This window comes from Camellia sinensis, chromosome 4 (assembly GCF_055761805.1).
Source record: "Camellia sinensis isolate YWXY chromosome 4, ASM5576180v1, whole genome shotgun sequence".
Classification (NCBI taxonomy): Eukaryota; Viridiplantae; Streptophyta; class Magnoliopsida; order Ericales; family Theaceae; genus Camellia; species Camellia sinensis.
Genome location: NC_138964.1, coordinates 22,056,066 through 22,068,949, shown reverse-complemented (window position 1 = coordinate 22,068,949; position 12,884 = coordinate 22,056,066). Strand labels below are relative to the sequence as shown.

The 12,884-nt window shown below is 39.1% G+C and overlaps 1 long non-coding RNA gene across 1 annotated transcript in view; it reads left to right on the top strand.

The window, feature by feature from the left end:
• Positions 1-4,774, top strand: part of LOC145824520 (uncharacterized) — a 41,653-nt gene extending 36,879 nt beyond the window's left edge. The window contains exon 4 of the long non-coding RNA XR_014366104.1: positions 4,487-4,774. This is a non-coding gene — a long non-coding RNA (uncharacterized LOC145824520). The remainder of the gene's footprint in view (positions 1-4,486) is intronic.
• The last annotated feature ends 8,110 nt before the right edge of the window (positions 4,775-12,884 follow it).

Sequence of the window (12,884 nt, the reverse complement as noted above, 5' to 3'; positions counted from 1 at the left end):
GTTCTGTCAGCCAACTTTATCCCTTCATCGCCCTCCGTCTCTCGATTTTCCTCACTTCAAAGCCAGTGTTGACCACCCTTGGGCCATTTTCTTGAACCTTTAACCACATATTTGTGATGCACACATCTGGGAGGCCACCAATATTTGGTGGCCGGCCAGTAATTGCGGTTGACCCTTTTGAACCCCTTTGAAAAGTAGGTTGTTCTCTCTCCTGGTTCACTTTTTCTAGTGTTCAACCATAGGGTTGTGTTGTGCACACATGGGAGGCCCTCTTTCTGTGGTGGCCGGACACTAATTCACTTGAACCTTTTGACCCTTGGCCGGCCGGCCATGGGGAGTAGCCGGCCGGCCACCTGCAACCCAGATAAGCAGCCGGCCATGCTCCTTGTATCAGCTACAGTGCAGATATGCATCTGTTTTCCCCCAGATTCTGTATCGGGGGGCTGCTTTTTGGGGGGAAACTTGATGGTTTTCCCTCCATTTCCCCCCCTTTTCCCCCCCTTTCTGTCTATATAACAAGAGCCCCAGCTCTGATTTTAGGGTTACAAAATTCCCCCCCAAGCCCTTGCCTTGTCTCTCTCTTTCTCCATACTTCCAAGCTCCAAACCTTTCAAGCCCTACACCATTTTCTTCACCAACACCTAGCCCTACCCTTCCATCCTCCATTCCAGCAGATGGAGGTTGTTTTTCAGAGCCTAGGAGTGCTGCAACTCAAGCCAAGAGGCTGTCAAGACTTGGTCTACTAGGGTAAGCTCCATTTCCCCCTCTTTTGGTCCATATTTTGTTCAATACATAAGTCATACTTGCTTGCTGTTTTGGGCTCTGACCCTAACTGGAACTAGGCTTATTTTGAGCCATTTTTCATGTTTGTTTAAGGGCCTCTCACTGTTTGAGACCTCCTTATTGCACTTGCTTCATTATCCCTCTTGTATGCCTATTCCTTGTGTAGTATTTTTGGCCTACGTGTAAACTGTTTTGAGGCATGTCATAAACTGTGAAGTTTCTTATTTTGAGCCCTTCTTCAACATTGTTGAAGGGCTCATCACTGTTTGAGGCTTCTATCTTCCACTTGCCTTTATATCTCTCTTTTGGCTCCTTTTTTGCATGATTTGCTAGCCTCTTTTGCTTCTGTTTTTGGGCTCTGGTCCGAACTACAAATGACCTTATTTTGACCCCATATTCATGTTTAATTAAGGGTTTTTCATTGTTTGAGGCATCCTTTTTATACTTTGTGTTATATCTCTCTTTTTGGCCTTATTTTGCATAGCATTTTGCGCATATTTTCATACTGTTTTGGGCCCGGCCATCAACTGTAAAGTACATTATTTTTGTCCCCTCTTCAACATTGTTGAAGGGCCCCTTTGTGTTTGAGGCCAGAAACCACCACTTGCTTCTTTGTCCATCTTTTGGCCCTTTTCTTGCATGAGAGCTTAGCCATACCTGTGTTGGTTTTCGTGGTTTTCCATAAACTGTAAAAGGTCATATTTTGGGCCCCTCTTCAACATTGTTGAAGGGCCCTAATCTGTTTGGGGTCAGAAGCTGTGTGTTGCTTCTTTATCTCACATTTAGGGCCATTTTTGCATGCTAGTTTTTCCCTATTTGTGTTTGCTGTTTGGCCTTGCTTAAAACTGAAAATGTGCTTGTTTTGGGGCTTCCTTGAATCTGTCTTCACATGTCATAAGCAAATAATGGATGCTTGATGTAGCTACAAGTCATTTCATGTGCTTAATCTTGTATTTCGGGGACCATTTCATGCATCGGGAGCCATGCTTTTATGATTCGGGACTGTTTTGGGTTATATTTTAACGCTGAAATTTGCATGCTTGTATGCCATATTCCATGCCTTGCCATGTCTTGTTAGAGTGGCATTCGTGCCTTAGGTACGGTCCTCGGTTTGCGTGCATGTGTGCACGTATTTCGAGTGTCTCATTTTCATCTAATGGCCTCTTATGTGAGTGTGGCTGAGGTCCACTTGTGTTAGTGTAAGTCCATTTATGCATTGTGTATGTCATTTTATTTCATAACATTGCGTATGCTAGGTTGTATGTTAGCGCATTGTGTATGCCATGTTACCTCGTGTATTGTGTATGCCACTTCATAGCATTGTGCATGCTAGGTTGTATATTAGTTGCATTCATGCATGTCATGCATATTACATTGTGTTTGGGATAGGAGTTAGCCCGAGCACGGGAAACGAGGTACGTTTCGTACTTCGAGTGACGGAACGTGTCTCAATTCCCAGTCACCGACACTCCGGATTATCCATGATGGAGCTAGGTTTTAGTTGAGTTTTCATGTGCATTCATTCTATATTGAGTTGCACATTTCGACTCCTCGGCCATCATGCATCGAGATGCGTGATTGGTGGCACGAGGATCGAGGCATGCATACATTTGTGAAAATACATTGCTATACCCCTTTCCTGCTCTCTGTTGCAGCAAATCAAGAATCAGCAAACTTTCGGAGCTTGGCGCGCTTTCCAAGAATAATTGTAAAACAGAGGCTAATCGGGGCATCCAAGTGGATTTCCGCACAAGGCAGCCCAGACATGCATCATCCATCATCAGAAGAAGAGTCAAGGCAGTCCCTGGCTTGCATGCCATTTTATTATTTTCTTAGTTAATTCGGTAATTAATTAGGATTTTTGTACATATTTGGACTATATTATTTATTCGGATTGTATTATTTGGGACTGTATTATTCTTTCGGACTCTCTGCGCGAGGGCAATGTTGTAATAAGTGTGCGTGTGTGTGATGTATGTCTTCCAACCCTACGTCTTTCTCCCTTTTATTTATCCGCTTATGATGGTTAGATTAGGGCATATTTCAATTAGCATACAGTATGATAGCATGTTTGCATTCATTCATCTGTATTGCATGCACCGGGCTCGGCGCATCATACTAACTGCATTGTATTTTCAATTCCAAGTTGAATACATGTTAGTTGTAGCATTTCATATGCCATGTTTAGAATAGCCGAGCCTGCTATAGTTGCATTTTTGCATGTGTTGCATTAGGCATTTCTGTATAATTAGGATCATGCATGGATTTCTAATAAGCTTCTTTTTTGGCTTGGAGTACTCGGTGAGTTTTATGCTTTAGCATCCTTGCATGCGTATGAGTGACTACCATGAATAGCATGCTTACCATGAGGCTATTTGCTTATGTGATATAACTGCCTGAATGCCTGTGGGTGAAGGTTGGGTTATTTGGATTGGAACAAATCATCAACTGTGAGTTTTAAGCCCACTAGATAGTGGCAAAACCATCTTTTCTTAAGCCCACCTGAGGGTGGCAAAATCTGCATTTTAAGCCTACTTGCGAGTAGCAAACCATCTTTCAAAAACAAACATGAAATGTTTTGTTCCAATTCAGGCGATCTAGTCTATACTTGTATGCTGTGCGCATCACATAGTAATCTAGGTTAATAACCGGATTAAGAACACATAATGTTTTCAAAACTTGATATCATGGTTAGTAGAGGCCGATCTTTGATCGGGTGAGCGGGGGTGCTCACGAAGTGACCTTCCCCAATCGTACCCAAGTTCCCGAGCCGAGGCAACTTTGGTGATGACGGACACGTGGCCTTAGGCAAACGAGTCAGGGTTTCCTTAATTTCCCCAAAATAAAATATTTAGGTGGCGTCTCTATATCTGGCAAAACAGTCCATGTTTGGCACTTCTTTCAAAATCTGTTTTCTCAAAATGATTTGCCGGATTTGGACTCTTTGGTTCAGATTACGAACCGTGACAATTTGAGAGTCCTGAGCTGTAGTGACCCCAATATCGAACAGAACGGGAGCTCACCCTCCCGGGGCGTTCGAGGGACATCTACACCCCTGTTTTCAGCAAACTTTGAAAAATGTTTTCAAATGTAATTTTTGCATCCTCATTCCATCCTAGACATTTCTAGGCCAAGTTTAAGGCATCTTAATGAGGATAATGTTATAGAACCACACCAGTATAATTAGGGGCTAAGTTATTAATATCGAGTGTGTGTTCGCTCTGCAACTGTAGGGTTGGCATCCGAGGACGCTCATTAGCCTGTCTGTAGCCCAGTACTCTGTGAGTAACAATGTTGTAAAGATACGTTCAATTATGATTATTTCTAAACAATTGATTATACTGCTTCCTGAAATGGCATTGTTTACTGAATGAATATTTGTCCTATTTGTGAACTGTATTCGTGGCATCCATAGCAACTTACTGTTACTGTACTGTTACTACTACTGTTACAGAGATCTCTGTCAGTTCCTATCCTTGGAAGTACTATTACTGTATTGATGGCCATTAACTGACTGTTCGGTCTGTTAAGACCTACTATACTGTTTTGCTATTGGATGTACCACATATGACTACTATGGTTCTAAATGACTGATTTACTGATGCAATTGACTGTTTTAATTATTGAAAGGACATTCATTCTTAACCCCTTTACGCATATGTTATTCACTGAATTTTAACTCACTGTTTACATTTATATGTAGGTGTCCAGGCACTGGACCGATGCTAGGAGCGTCAGGTTAAGTTATTGTTTTGTCAAGCCAACCATTGCGCCTTACTTCGAGGTTCCAAGTTCGTTCAAGCTAAGGCTGTTTTGGGGTGTCTCAATTTCATCCTCTTGTCTCTGTTCTGTAATAAATGTTTAAGACTTGACTGTACAATTTTAGTTAGGGATTTGGTCCTTGACATGGATGTTTGTGTATATGGCGCATGTACAGATGTTTTGGTTATCAATGTGGCATGTTTATAAAAAGTCTTTTATAAAAAGTCTTTTGCATACAGATTGTCACAGCTCATTGGACATCTTTTATTTACTGTTTTCGCTTCCGCCAGCCCCTTTACTCTGTATTATTGTTATTATTGTTAAGCAGGCCTTCGGTAATCACAGATTACTGGCCGGTTGCGATGCTAAACTCATAGGGGTGGGTTTGGGTCGTGACAGTGAGAGAGAGAGAGAGAGAGAGAGAGAGAGAGAGGAGATGAAGAAGCTGATAAAGTGTTTGCCGGAGTCGGAGTCGTGGAAGTGGCAGAGGTCGACGGTAATTGGGGGAAGCGGTGGGTGTGTTGGTGGTGGTGAGGTCACAGAGGAGAGAGAGAGAGATGAGTGACTCACTCCGAGTGAGATAGAGGTTTGTTGAAATGGGGTTGAACGTGGAGAGAAAGGATGTATATATTGTATGGGTATTGTGGTCATTTTATGAAAGTTTGTCTTTATGGACAAAGAAAATCAACGGGAAATTTTGTTTTCACACACTTAATTAACTCAGTACACATCTTTTCTCTAATTTTTTTTTAATTATATTTCTGTCCTTCAATCAAATTACCAACACAACCCTCTCTTTTTCCCTCCCTCTCAACCCTAACCTTTGCCATTGTCGACCACCGCACTACAAGAAAAAACACTTTCCGTGACCAACATTTTGGTCGCGAAAAGTTCCATATTTGGTCGCTAAAATCTTTTCGCGACCAAAATATGTTGGTCGCGAGTTTGTCGCTAAAGCCTCGTCACAGATAGTTTTCTGTGACCAAAAAAGCCTTTGGTCGCTAAAAGTGACCATTCGCGACCAACTTTTTTGATCGCGGAAAGTCCAATTCATATTAGCCAAAAGTAAACTTTTAGCGACCAAAGACAAGTTGGTCGCCAAAAGTCAGCACCTTGACCCAAAAAAAATAAATTTTTTGTGCTGTCTGGGACTTGAACTCCTGACCAAGGAGTCACCATGCACCCAATCCACTCTGCCAATACCACACTTCTTGTTCATATTTGACAAAAAATATATATAACCCATAAAAATTGGGTTATATATTATTTTATAAAACTTTTAATGCCTAAACAGAAAAATAGCATGTAATTACAGTAGTATCATTTTTTAAAAAAAATTTATCCCGCCATAACTTTCTGTGACCAATTTTTTTTTTGGTCGTCAAAGGGTAATCTTCCGCGACCAAAAAAGCCTTTGGTCGCTAATAGTATACTTTCCGCGAACAACGTCTTTTTTTGGTCGCCAAAAGGTGATCTTCTACGACCAAAAAAACCTTTGGTCGCCAATAGTATACTTTCCGCGACCAACTTTTTTTTTTGGTCGCCAAAGGGTAATCTTCCGCAACCAAAAAAGCCTTTGGTCGCCAATAGTATACTTTCCGCGACCAACTCTTTTTTTTGGTCACCAAAGGGTATACTTTCTGTGACCAACTTTCTTTTTTGGTTGCCAAAAGGTGATTTTCCGCGACCAAAAAAGCCTTTGGTCGCCAATAGGTATACTTTTCGCTACCAACCTTTTTTTTGGTTGCCAAAAGGTGATTTTCCGCGACCAAAAAATTGTGGTCGCCAAAAGTTAAATTTTGGTCGCAGAAAGTGGACTATTTGCGACCAAAAAAAAAAGGTGGTCGCCAAAAGTATTTTTTCTTTTAGTGCCGGCAGCCACCTCCCTTCCTTTCGATCATCATCACTGGATTAAATTTGACTTATCCATGTGTTCTGCATATGTTAGACAAATATATTTAGGAGGCATACATTGGTATGACTACATTTTCACCATTTTTTTTTTCTTTTTCAGGTTGTTATTCCAGCATTATCTGGGGATGCCTTTTGTCTTACAATTTATGGAAGCAACACGACATATTGGATGAATGCTTTGCAGACTTTTAAATTTCGTGATGAATTCTAGTCAACTTTTACAAAGAAATTTTGAGCTTTTTGATAGTTATGCGTCATTTTTTCTCTCTCCTAACTTTGCGTTTATATTTTTAGTGAACTTTTTTGTGGAATGCTCCCATGGATTATTTTTGAATGCTGCAGAAATTAATGATGATATATATAGTAGTATCAGTTTTTACTTGGCTTGATAGAATTACATTCCATTCTGTTATTGCTAGTGCCTTTACTGCTACACATCAGATTTTACATTTAAGCTGGAATTTATTTTGTTTTATTTCTTGTATTTTACGTTGAAAATGCCTTTTTTGATTCAATCTGCACTTTGATGATTATACATCTAATGTAATATGACATGCCAGGCTTAAATTGTTATGGGAGTAAGAACTATTAGGGTTATGATTTTTGGAGAAGATGAGGGTAGTTTAGCATTATCTGAAAATTATTGGTGTGCATTGAGACAAAGTGAAAAGTTTTAATTTGTGTATGGTGTGAACTGAGTAAATGGTGTACACTGAGGTAAGTAATGGTGTGTAAATAAAATTACCCAAAATCAACGCCTAGACTGTTGGACAATGAGAATCTAATTTTGGATTTTTGACCCAAGCGCCTTTAAAAATAATACAACACACAAATATATGAAATACAGTATATATTAAAATAAATAAATAAATATTTTAAAATATAAAATATTTATCCTAAAAATATAAAATTAAGAAAATGTAACAACCCACATTTTTGTCCTAGTCATGCTTGCATGCATTTGTATGTTTTGCCATGTTAAGCTGCTGTAACAACCCATATTCATGTCATAGTCATATTCAAGTTCATTTACATAGCTTGTCTTGTTAAGTTTGCATTCATGAATCTTGTCTTGCTTTGTGTTTATGCGTTATGTCTAAGTGTTGCTTGCATGCTTTGCCCCTTCCCTGCTATGTTAAGCCGAAGTTATGCCATGCCTAGGTTACGTTACGCCTAGATCATTCCAAGCCGAGGTCATCTTCAGTCTAAAAGTATCTTGGAACCCCTTTGTTTGACCTCCACCTTCGCCCTGGCATATTGGCTAAGATGTCATTATCTAGGCCGAGGTGTGAATCACCAAGGCCGAGATGTGTATCATCTAGGCCGAGATGTTACCTTTGCACCTAAGTGATCTTGTCCTGGAGTGGTATAATCTAGACTGAGGGGTGGCACATCTAGGCCAAGGTGTGGCACAGCTTAGTCAAGTGTTGTCCTTCCTAGCCGAGGTCATTCTCACCTTAGTTGCCGAAGCCTTGTCCTTAGCCGATGTCACCACTTGCCGGAGTGCCATATCGAGTAGCTTGTTAGATACACTTTGTCATAGTCTTGTCTTGTCAACCTATCACCTTTTTGAAGAGAACCAACCAGCCATTGCCACGTGTCCGAGCTGAGAGTTAGGTCAGCCGATAGAGAGAGAAAAAACATCATTTTGTTTCTATACTTGTTTTGAAGAGTAGAGAGAGAAGCTCTAGAAGAGGGAGAGGAGTTCTTGAGGGAGAGAAGATTTCCAAGCTTGATCCCTAGAGATCGAACCGTTAGATCCGTGTTCTAAGGTTAGATTCTTGATCTGCTCATGTTGTTCTTTATGTTCATGATATTGCATTGCATGATTGAATATGATTTGTAAGCCATTCATTGCTTTGAAGTTCGGTTTTAGAAAGAGAAATAGCATTCATGTGTTCTTCAAGAAAAGTCATGCTTTGATCCGAAAGCTCATGCCTAGATCCATGTTTTTGTGTTTGTTTTCACATGATTTTCAAGTATGGGTACCCAGGTCCATGTTTTCGAACTCATGGCATGAAATCCCAGATTTTTGTAGTAAAGAAGTTATGATTTTAGCATTCATGTTCTTCATGATCTTCATGTTCATGTTCTTCTTGTTCTTCACGGGTGGAAACCCAGATCTCCAGACCTCACTTCCCAAGGTGTAGTCGCCGAGATCACTCTTACCTAGGCCTCACACTTAGGCCAAGCATCGTATCTCACCTTGGCCTACCTTGTATGATCACTTACACCTTTAGTTTGTCTTGTGCACACCTCAGCATGCAGCCGCACGCCAAGAAGCCTAGGTAGCCACACCTCGGCCAGGAGGTGTGGGACCTCGGCAAAGACCTGGTTGGTACCTAGCATGTCTTCCTGACATGTAAAACAGTGTTTTGACTTCTAGCATGTTTTCCGAGATCATTTGCATGCATGTGAGACTTGTTTTGAGAGGGGCATTCAGTATGCTTTGCCATGTGTTTGTAGGACTTGGACTTTTGCCTTGACCCCGACGTCCCAAGAACTAATGTGAGTGGTATTTTTAATAAAGTTATGTTCTTAAGGTTTTGATAAAGCTTTGCCTTGTTTTGATAAAAGTATTTGTTAAGCATGAATGATATCCCTATCTTATGTATCAAGTATAAGCTTTGTTTTGTATGGCAATGTACCAAGTAAGCTTTGTTTTGACGACATTCTCGGAAAGTCCCTCGTGCTGGAGGACTCTAAACTTTCGCAGCACCTCTTGATTTGAAAGTCCCTCGTGCTAGAGGACTCTAAACTTGCTCAGCACCCAAGTGTTAAAGGGCTACGGGCCTTTGTAACATAGGTCCCTTGTGCTAGAGGACTCTAAACTTGCGCAGCACCCAAGTGTTAAAGGGCTACGGGCCTTTGTAACATAGGTCCCTCATGCTGGAGGACTCTAAACTTGCGCAGCACCCAAGTGTTAAAGGGCTACGGGCCTTTGTAACATAGGTCCCTCGTGCTGGAGGACTCTAAACTTGCGCAGCACCCAAGTGTTAAAGGGCTACGGGCCTTTGTAACATAGGTCCCTCGTGCTGGAGGACTCTAAACTTTCGCAGCACCCTTGTTTGGGATATCTCCCTGGCTTTGTCTTGTTTTGCCACTGACGGTTTACCGCGTGGGTCTTGTAAGTAAGTTTTGAAGGACCAAGGTTATGCCGAGGTTATGCTTTAGTTTTGAAGGACCAAGGTTATGCCGAGGTTATGTTATAAGATTTAACGTATGTTAAGTATGTAAGTTTTGAAAGACCAAGTTTCGAATGATGTTTTATTTCAAGCCAAGCTAAGCTATGTTATGTATGGTTTTGACAAGATATACTATGTATTGTTTGAAAAGGTCTCGGGTATCATTCATTTAACCCCTTTACTACTTATACAATTCACTGAGTATCCAATCTCACCCTCCCTATGTATATATGTAGGTAACAACCAAGAAGTCGGCTACGCCGAGATGTGTGTTTTGCAAGATGTTTTGGAAGCATGTTTATGTCGGCAATCCGGTGTATTTTGTTTATGTCGGCAATTTGAAGCTTATGTATTTTGAACATGTCGGCTTGAGAAGCCTTTTACCAAAATGTAATATGTATTTTTGTACTTCATTTCTATTTGTATTCAAGTTGTAAAGCTATGTAAAGATGTATGCCATTTCATTTGACTTATGCACTGCTCTTGTGGACCACTTGTATTTTAGATTATTGCTTCCGCACTTGTGAGCCCCCTATATCTATACTCTGATTGTGTGTGAATTTTGAAAGTTGGCCTTCGGTAATCTCGGATTACTGGCCATCACGGCACCAAACTACTCGGGGCGGTTTGGGGTCGTGACAGAAATTTTTTAAATATTTTTAAAAAATAAATCTAAAAAATTTCAAAATACAATTCAAAAAATATATATTTTTTTCAAAACTCATAACTAAACAAATTTTCTCTTTCAAAACTCAACTTAAAACTCATAACTTAAAATATGACTCAACACTGAAATCATGATTCTAAATCATGATACTCAAAAATAATTTAAAAAAATAAAATCGAAAAATATATATTTTTATTTTTTTTAAAAAAAAATAGAGTTTTGAAAAGAGTTCGGTTTTGAATTTTGAGTTTTGAGGAAAGTTTTGAATTGAGTTTTGAGTTGTGTGTTTGGTTATGAGTTTTGAATTTTTTTTTTATTGGAATCGCAATACCAAAATTAAGCCAAACACCACCTACAATTAACATAAAACACCCCCTCCCAAAAAAGGAAAAAGAAAAAAAAAAAAGAGGATAGTTTTGGATGGGAAAGTTGCATGAAGTTGCAGTGACTTTGTCTCAGTTAGAGAAAACGTTATTTACACGAAAAACTTCTTCAATTATTAGTAGTTCGGGAAGTTAGGTTGGGGTAAGTTGGGCCTAAAATTGTCACAAAAAGATAAAATAAAATTTTTAGTCCTAGGTTAAAAGTTGTTGCATCCAAATCATAATCATTTTATTTTTTCTCTTACAAAAGTTTAAAAAGTCAAAAACATCCATCCCAAACAAGACCTTTCAACCCTATGCCAAAAAGCCGAAAATCCAAAAAGTCAGCCCACTGTTGGATATACCTCCTTAGTAGAGTATGGGACCCAATTGTTCATTAAAAATATTTAATTTGGTTTGGTGTTGATTATAATATTTTTTTTTACGTATTATATATGAATTTTGAAGGCCCAATGGATATTTAAAAATATATTTGGTAGTATCTAGGTTTTTATAGAAAAACTCAAGAATCAATAATTTTTTTTTTTTTTTTTTTGGTATTGTCTTTGTTTTTTCGAAGAGTTGGTGCAACGGCTGATTGTTATTCTTCGGTGGAAGTAGCCGTGATTATCATTGGTGAGATAGTGCCTTTGGATCAAAACTCAATTCGATGGGTTTGTTCTCAAAGTATAGCTTGCTGTGTCCATGATAGTGTTGCAGTTGATTATTTAGAATTAGCAACAGCTTGCTCAAGTTATTGTGTGGGTTGGTTTGTCATGACCCAACCCCCGCCCCAAGGGATTAGCGAGGAGACCGGTCAGTAATCCTAAAGATTACTGAAGGCCTCTTAAACAGAATCATAATATTAAGGGTTAATGGAAGCAAATAAACAAACATACACAATCCAATGAGCTGTGCAAACTTATATGAGACAGAGAAAATCTAAACTTTACATATATATTCGATGACATCATCTTTGCATCATCACATAATATAGATAAGTCAAAAAGAACTTAGCTCTATTACAAAATGAAACTCGTTCCAACTTAACAAAAGAAAACAAAGCCATAAATTTATAATCACAAAAGCCTTCTTCACATAACATTTCAGGAACCTCTACGTGAGGCACATAGATTGGCTGGAAAAACCGACTCTAGGAAGCCTAGTCACGCACTTGATCACCTACATACATATATACAAAATAGTAAGCTGGAGCCTAATGAATAACAACAGAATAGAGAGGTTTATGAATGATGTCCCATTACAGATTCAAAAATCAAAGTTCATATCATATTAGAATCAGATTTGTATTTAGACTTATAATCAATCTACGTAGTACATCCATTAGCTAATAAAACAGAAGGTCTTAAAAAACTTGTATACATAGCAAAAGGTCATATAAGACTTGTTCAGATCAGATAGATAATTATGCATAATCAAACAGATAACCATCAAGGTTAAACAGATAGTTCTATGATTGGAACCTACATAGATCTCTGGTACCAGGTAACAGATAACAAATAGTAGATATCAAATAACAGAAACTAAGGATACCACAATTACAGTTCAGAAATTAGACAATCATTCATTCAATTCAGAAAATAACATTTTCAGAAAAACAGAGTATAACTTATAATCAAAAAATACTTATAACAAATATATCTTTACAAAGTTGTTACTTACAGATGGTTTCTGAGACGGATTGGACAAACTGTAGTTCATGACCTACACAACATATAACAAACACAGATTGAAACACACATTTTGTATAAGGCTTAACTTAGTTCAATTCTTTCTTAGTGTGTTTCTAATTCATTTCCTCATTATTGTGGTCTAAACCATGGCTTAAGAATGCCTAAAATGGAATGAGGATGCAATTGTGCACTTAGAAATGCATTACAAAATTTAAAAAAACAGGGCAATTCGCTCGAGTGCATATTTGGTCACTCGAGCGGTCTACAAAGTTTGCAAAAGTACTAGATGCTATGAATCTAGGCTCGAGCCAACTTTTGGTCGCTCGAGCCAAGTGCTATGCAAAGAGGGATTGGCTCGAGCGAACACTTGGTCACTAGAGCCAACTACAAAAGCCTGCAAAAGTACTGGGAGCTCACAAAGTGCGCTCGAGCGATTAAACCTTCGCTCGAGCAATGCAACCAGATTCTGGAATTTTTAAATTTGCATTCCAAGTTCAAAACACAACTTCAAGGTACC